Below are 8367 nucleotides of genomic sequence, written 5' to 3'. Positions count from 1 at the left end.
TAAGCAAAGCAATAACTGTATATTTCTCAGTATAATGAGGGAGTTGGAATTATTTATTTACCTAAGATTTTATTCATTTTTAGTATCCAGAAATGAAAGTATAGGTAAGAAACTTCTAAGAAACTGTCTCAATTAGGAAATATAAATCAGCTGAGACATTCTGATTACAAGTTACTGAGGCTTAGAAATATTTTTTGGTTTAGATGTTGGGGAATTAATAGAAAATTAAAAAAAAATTTTTTGGTATGATTTGAAAAGAATCATTTAGCTTTGTACTTAAGTTGTATCCATTTTTCTATTTGCATATGTATCAATAGCCCCTAATTTCTGATGTTGGAGATTTTCCAGTCATGTGCTTTAAACTGATAGGAACAAATACTGCACTTGATCTTAGCCAAAAGGCTGAGAAGTGATCCAGTCATGTGCTATCAGACCATACAGGTTTGTGATCTGCTACAAAATCTCCATAAGTTCAAAAAATTCAAAACATACAGCAGCACAGCTGTTAGGTTGGGGAAAATAAAATATTAAAAAATTTAGAGCTGTTTAGAGGATGCTTTGCTATATGTATTTTTAATATGACTTGTGTATATGAGTATGTTGGGAAAGACGCCATTTGGAAGTTAAGTTGAAAGAAAAAAATCTTTATGCCATAAGTTCACTCTGGATAGCAGTAGATGTTACAAATAAAATGAGAATTTGTTCAAAGCTAGAAATTTCAAATATATACTTCTAATTGTAACGTTTAAGTAACAATAAAAATCAGTGTTAACTGCTATTCAAAGGAAATAATGTGGTTTGTAGAAAGAATGAGAGATCACACATAGGGAAGTTCAGGGAAAATCACCATATTAGATATCAAATATTCGTGTCTAGGATACTATTTCCTCCAATTTTGGGAGAATATCAGCTAAATCATGTGAATGGTACTTTTATCCAGAAAAAAATATGTTTAAACTTTCCAGTATTATATCTTATAGCCTACAAAATAACTTATTTTGTCAAAACATCCCCTAAATGACTTGTGATACAAAGCATCTTGCTGGAAAAAGAAACTTCCTACTACTTGGGTGAGCTACTTGCTCATTCCTAATGTGTGGATGAAATAGTCTGAGCACAGGTTGCAGGATTTGGCAGGACTTCTTTTTTGAGCTAATGCTGTAATTTTTTTTTCTAGGGTAGCAAATTTTATATTTTCTGTTAATTAAGAAACAAAATAGGTGAATAAAGTCCCTAACGTTCAATGACACTTTACAATTGGTTAGCTGTTTTACTTCACGGGTATCTGAAAGATGTCCAATAAATAAAACATTAACTCATTTGACTCTTACATTAATCACCCTCTTATCTTACTTGTTTTCTGGGCTTATAGGGTTTTAATTCCCACTCAGTCTCCATGACTTTTCTTAAATCCTCAGCCTTCACCTTTTAAGTTGTGTTCCTGGGCAGAATGCTTTCACTGGGACTTGCTGTAACCCACACTACTCTACTTACCGGTGGAAGGACAATGTTCTAATACATCTAATATATTTATCTAATCTGTTCTCCATCTGCTTGGTTTCATGCCACTGCCCTTCTCTCCCCATAACACATGCATACAAGGCACCTACCCTCAGCCACTCACTCAGACATATACACATACACCATTTTTATGAATTCTCAGAAATTTTCCCCTCCCATTAAATGAGCAAATGCTTTTAAACTGTAGAGTGCTACTAGATTTTGTGGTGACACTGTTGATTCATAAGCCACTAATCAGACAAAGCAAGATAACAATGCAGGTAACTCATTTCCTACCAAAGACCATGAAAGATTATTACTCTGAGACCATGCCCCCAGTTGTTGGAATCCTAGATTCTCTGACACTCCCTACTTAATAGTCCCTCTGGTTTCTCAGCTGACAACTAGGGAAAGGGGCTTGACGAACTCTCCTGGCTTTAGCAATCAGTTCAGTTAATCATCATACTAGCATACACTTTTATAAACCAGGCTTACATTCCTGGTTGATTTCATAGCTCTTAGTTCTGGAGCTGTCCCCGAAGCCACAGTGACAGTTCTGCTGCCTGCTTCACTGTTTCTACCCCAGTAACACATTGTTCTGAAGCTAGCAGATCTTGCCCAAGGCAGGATTCTCAACTCTGGAAGATTTACTGGGGCCATGTCCAGGGAATGGTCTGTGGATATTGCTTAAGCTGCCTCTCCTCCATAGCCTGGTCCCTGCAGCTTCTCTTGCTGCTTCTTGCTCCATCTGCTGCTCCCTGGATTCGAATGTGTCTCCCTTAGGGCGCTTGGGCACTGGGCTGAGCTGGTCCTAACCTCACCACTCATTCCCTACTGAAGAGCTACTCTATTCCTTTTGCACTTCAACATCCCTTTCTCCCTCCAGAAAGCTATTTCATATTCTCAGGACTGGTGGAAGCCATGAGCAGCCAGAAGTTCTAGAGAACATGTTCAAATTTAGCCCCTTTTCCTTCTCTAGTGATTATTGGTGGTGGCTGCTGTTGTATAAAAACTGATGTGTCTATTTCCCCTTGTGGTGGCTTCAGATTCTGGGTAGACATGTATACACCACTCACAACTTTGTTCCAAGGATTACCCAGAATGCTAAAATACATGCTATTGTATGTACTGTGGTTTCTCAATGCTTTGATGTAAACATGAGATAACCTGTGCTTGAGTGCATCCGAACTCAACATATACCGCAAATGAATAATCTGCCAGTTGTGATAGCATCTCTTCCCTCTCCCCATTTCCTGGAAGGGATTCTAGACAAATGCATTATTTCTGCTTCTGCATAGTGTTTCTTATTTCTTATTCTGTCTATACCTGAATTTTTGTCCTGTATCTTAACTGGTTATTTGTACCATTGCAATATCTCTTGATTACAAAATTTTATCACCTGTAGAAACTATCTTATTTCCAGGCAACATATGTATAATATTAACTAATCTTTGATCATATTGCTGCAAGATTCTGCCAATTACTTTTTGTCCTGAGATAAAAAACAAAACAAAACATAACAAAAATTCTTATTTATTTATTTATTTAAAATTTATTTATTATACTTAAAGTTCTGAAGTACATGTGCAGATGGTGCAGGTTTGTTACATAGGTATACACGTGCCATGGTGGTGGTCTGCTGCATCTATCGCCCTGTCATCTACATTAGGTATTTCTTCTAATGCTATCCCTCCCCAATCCTCCCATCCCCTGCTATTCCTCCCCCAGCCCCCCAGCCCCCAGGTCCCTGTGTGTGATGTTCCCCTCCCTGTGTCTGTGTTTTCATTGTTCAAAACCCACTTATGAGTGAGAACATGCAGTGTTTGATTTTCTGTTCTTGTATCAGTTTGCTGAGAATGATGGTTTCCAGTTTCATCTGTGTCCCTGCAAAGGACATGAATGCATCCTTTTTTATGGCTGCATTGTATTCCATGGTCTATATGTGCCACATTTTCTTTATCCAGTTTATCATTGATGGGCATTCAGGTTGGTTCCACATCTTTGTTATTGTGAACAGTGCCTCAATAAACATACATGTGCCTGTGTCTTTATGGTAAAATACATAGGATTTATAATCCTTTGGGTGTATACCCAGTAATGGGATTGCTGGGTCAAATGGTATTTCTACTTCTAGATCCTTGAGGAATCACCACATTGACTTCCACAATGGTTGAATTAATTTATACTCCCACCAAGAGTATAAAGGCATTCCTATTTCTCCACATCCTCTCCAGCATCTGTTGTCTCCTGATTGCAAAAAATGCTTTTTTAAAAGTATGTTTTCTACTCTGATTCCTGAAATTTAAATATCTTTTAAAGATATCTGTCAGTGGAGTCTAAAAGTTTCTTTAAATAATCTTTTTGAAGATATAATGTGTTACATGTTTCATTAAGACAATCTTATATAAAATTCTGGATGCCAGAATGTTAATTATAATGGTCAGGTAAAGTCTACTTCAGACCAACCACCTGAAGGAATATGTTAATCCTTATTTATACAGGGACTTTATAATAATGGCAAAAGAATTTGCTAAGAATGACTAAACCTAGTATATTCAATGTGAAGTATGTATAGTTGCCTCACAAACCTAAATACAACTAACCATAGAACACCTATACACTGGTTATGAGTCCCCACATACTCCTCCTGAAGAAACTGGCATTAATTTTTACTTCGGAAATAATTCTATGCTGGTGTAGAATATTTCTCTTTGTCCTCAAGTTTCAGTCCTGGGATGTTTGCTTCCTACTTCAGAGTTTGTGTTAACACATTTTGGAATCTACTTATACAGTCAAGTACAACAAACAGCCATTGAATGCTGAGTCTTTCTCAACTGATTTCTGTGGAAAACTTATGTTCTTTGTAATATACCTTAGCTGTCTGTGGTTGAATGGTGCGTTGGTTCTAGGTCTAATTGGAACACTCTGTCTGGCAGTTCTAATAGGATCAACATTCTTGACTTTGGAGAACAGAAGATATTTTAAATTTATTTTGGTACAAGGAGTCAATTTCTACCTGAAGAGAAAATAAAAACAGATTTCCTGAAATATGAGTATAGAATTTTATACAACACCATTAAACACTCTCCTTAGCCAGCTGTAACTCAAGGAATTGCTTTCTAATCAATTTAAGTCTATTATATTATTGGTTACATAGATATTTACTAAATCTTTCCTAAAGAAAAATTATCCTGTCCCAGCATGGTGGCTCACACTTGTAATCTCACCACTTTGGGAGGCCAAGTTGGGTGCATTGCTTGAGGCAACCACTTTGAGACCAGCCTAGGTAACATAGCAAGACCTCATCTCTACAAAAAATAAAAACAATTTTTAAAAACATTAGCAAGGTGTAATGTGGTGGTATGTACCTGTGATCCCAGCTACTTGGGAGGTTAAGGCAGGAGGATTGCTTGAGCCCAGGAGGTTGACGTTGCAGTGAACCATGATCACACCATTGCCCTCCGCCTGGGAAACAGAGCAAGACTCTGTCTCAAAAAAAAAAAAAAAAAAAGAAAAAAAAGAAAAGAAAAAGAAAAAAGAAAAATATTATTTTGGTTTGTGCTTAATTTGGTCTTCCTTTTACTATTTAAATTTCTACTGAATTGGGCCTAACTCCCTAAACTTTTCTTTCCTCCCAAGAATCCCATCATATCAAACTACTTTTATTTCCTTTTTTCTTTTCTTTTTGTTTTCTCAGACATTAACCTTTTGTAATTTTCAGATTCTTGCCAAATGATCTCTTTACTGTTTCTTGTCCAAATCTGACAATTGAAAAACACAACACATTTCTGGCTGTCACCTGCAGAAAAATAGTCTTGAAATCTCAACATTTCTTGGTTCTTGCTTCTCTAGAGCCATCAACACTAATTTTTTTTTTCTTTCTGGGTTTTTTAGATACAGGGTCTTGCTCTATTGCCCAGGTTGGACTGCAGTGGTGGGATCGCAGCTCACTGCAGGCTGGAATTCCTTGGTTCAAGACTTCTGCTGCCTCAGCTTGCCAAGCAGCTAGGACTACAGGTACACACCACCATACCTGGTTAGTTTTTAAAATTTTGGTAGGGATGAAGTCTCACTGTGTTGCCTGGGCTGAGATTAATTTTTTAAATATCAATTCCAATTGACTAATCAGAGTGTAAAGAAGTAAAGAAAATTTTGGTTATGTTAGATATATCAGCTAGAACTCATGACATTGGCTGTAATAACATTACCATATGTCCCAGCAATTCCACTCCTAGGTACCTATCCAAAGGAATTGAAAGCAGGGACTTGAACAGAGGTATTTACACACCAAGGTTCATAGCAGCATTATTCACAATAGCCAAAAGGTGAAAACGTGGAAACAACTCAAATGCCCATCAGACAGGATTACTAATGGATAAACAAACTGTGGTATATACATAAATGAAATATTATTGAGGTCTTAAAAAGGAGTAAAATTCTGATCCATGCTACAACATAGATGAACCCTGAAAACACTATGCTAAGTGAATAATTCAGAAACAGAACAAATATTGTATGATTCCACTTATATGGGGCACTTAAGTTAGGTAAACTCATAGAAATAGAAAGTAGAATAGAGGTTACCAGGAATTAGGGAAAGGGGAAAAGAAGGAGTTTCTGTTTAATGGGCACAAATTTCTTATTGGGAATAATGAAAAAGTTTGAGTAAGGATAACAGTGATAGTTATACAACATTGTGAGTGTATTTAATGCTCCTGAATTATACGCTTATGTATGATTAAAATTATAAATATTATGCATGTTTTACTGCAAAGAAAGAAAAAAAACCTGCCTTCTAGTGAGAGTTCTGTATTCTTGGCTGCAGCTGTCTAGAATGGAGCCTGTCTCCCTAAGCTGAGACTGGGGAATCTTGGATAAAATACTACAGACTCTTGCCTTCTTACCAAATATTTATACCTCTTTCTTGAAGAGATGTTTCTTCTCTTGCTGTTTGCCCTGAGGATCATCTCCAGAGAGTCTGAGTCGTTTTTCTATAATTTTCATCAGTTTCACTGAGAAGTGAGTTAGCAGAGCTCTTTATGCAGTCATGCCAGAAGTTGATCCAGAAGACTATTATTTCAAATGTTAGTTATGTTACTCAATTTGGAGGACTGCTTATAACGTTTTGCACTGGTTGTAAAATTAAATTTTTAGGATTATAATGTTTTCTTGAGAAATGTGGCAACATTACTAAAAACCATGGCAACCTATCACCCTAACATAGGATTTTTAGTAACTTTATCACTGTACTGAGGTTTCCTTTTAAAAATTGAAGCTTTGACATTTTTATGACATGATTTTAAGAGAAAGATAAGGCTCTATAGATTCCCCTCATATTCCTGAATTAATGAGTGAGTGAATGAATGAATGATTTTGTTTATGAACATGGTGGCCATTTGCTGCTGTGTGCTTTGGCAGTAAGATTCCCCCTGTACCTGCCTGTTGCTGAATTCTGCAATTCTTCACTCAAACCCAGTCTTAGTTCAAGCTGCTATAACAAATTACCACAGGCTGGGTGGCTCAATCAACAAACATTCCTTACAATTCTGGTGCCTGAGAAGTCCAAGATCACAGTGCAGGCAGATCTGGTATTTGGTGAGGGCCTGCTTCCTGGCTTGCAAATACTGTCCTCCTGTGTCCTTACATGGTAGAAAAAGAGCGAGCTAGTTTTCTGGCCTCTTACAAGGGCACTAATCCTGCTCATGAAGGCTCTACCCTTATGAGTTAATTACCTCACAAAGGTCCCACCTCCAAATATCATCACATCAGGGGTTAGAATTCAACATACGAATTTCAACACATTGGGGGGTTCACTATAACAAATGCACTGTTTCGTTAAGATAATTTCCTCTATGCAGTCTATGGAAAGTAACTTTCCTCTCCAGTATTTTTGAGAGGAATGATAATTCAACTTTTCTATTAAGAATAGTGTGTGCAGTCAAAATATTATTTTCTCCAAGAGACAAAGACTTGTTATTTTACCACTATCCAAATAACTGGCCTATCCAATTACTGGAATAATTTTACATTTTAGAGAAGGTGAAAGAAATTAATATTCATGAGCATTTACTGTGTGGTAGGACTATTGCAAATATTATTTTATTTAACCCTTGCAGCAATATCTAGGAGTTAAGAACTTATTAGTATCACTGAGGATGAAGAATTAAGACTTAGAGGTTGGGTCTTTTCCAAGGTCATATAGCTAATTAAAAGTAGCGGTGCAAGGAAACAAGAGAACAGGAATAGGGCAGTCAAACAGCAGTAGGTTGGCCCTAGATGTCACAGGTGTGGGTTTCCAAAGGAAGGATAAATGTCTACAAGAAAAGCATCATTGATTCGTTGCTATTTTATCATCTACAGAACATTCCCGGTCAATCTTTAGAAGACAATTCTAAAGACACTTGAAAGGATTAACTTATAGTTTGTTCATGTTTACAGCTTAAGAACATATAACTGCCCTGTATTTTATAAATTCATGTCGGCTAAACATATTTAAATGTCATTGTGTTTTAGAGCACTTATTTCTGAAATTTAACTTTATTTCTGAATCAAGTTTCTCAGTAATACCTACCTCATGAGAACCACTGGGATATTTTATAAATAATACAGGTAAAACACTTTTTAGGTAAGTAGAGACTGGCAGTCCCAGAGCAGAGGCCTGGTTAACTTTTATGAGAAAGGCAGGCTGGGGTATGTTTGTGGAGTCGTGGTTGTGGGGGCAGAGAACCAGGCTAGCTTAGGGAAAGGGTCCCACTTAGTAGAGCCGTAGAACCCAGATTAGGAGCTGTATTTAATGAGAAAAGACACAGTAACCTGTGAGAGATATAGTCAAAACCAGTTATAAACTTTTGGAGAAAAAAAGAGAGG

General features: G+C 36.8%; 1 pseudogene; it reads right to left on the bottom strand.

Annotated features, from left to right (window-relative positions):
• Positions 1-254: 254 nt before the first annotated feature.
• Positions 255-414, bottom strand: LOC119473554 (annotated as a pseudogene).
• Between the last annotated feature and the right edge of the window lie 7953 nt (positions 415-8367).

This window comes from Cebus imitator, unplaced genomic scaffold, assembly GCF_001604975.1.
Source record: "Cebus imitator isolate Cc_AM_T3 unplaced genomic scaffold, Cebus_imitator-1.0 Scaffold166, whole genome shotgun sequence".
Classification (NCBI taxonomy): domain Eukaryota; kingdom Metazoa; phylum Chordata; class Mammalia; order Primates; family Cebidae; genus Cebus; species Cebus imitator.
The sequence above is the reverse complement of the archived record's forward strand: the minus strand, read 5'-3'. Positions and strand labels throughout refer to the sequence as shown.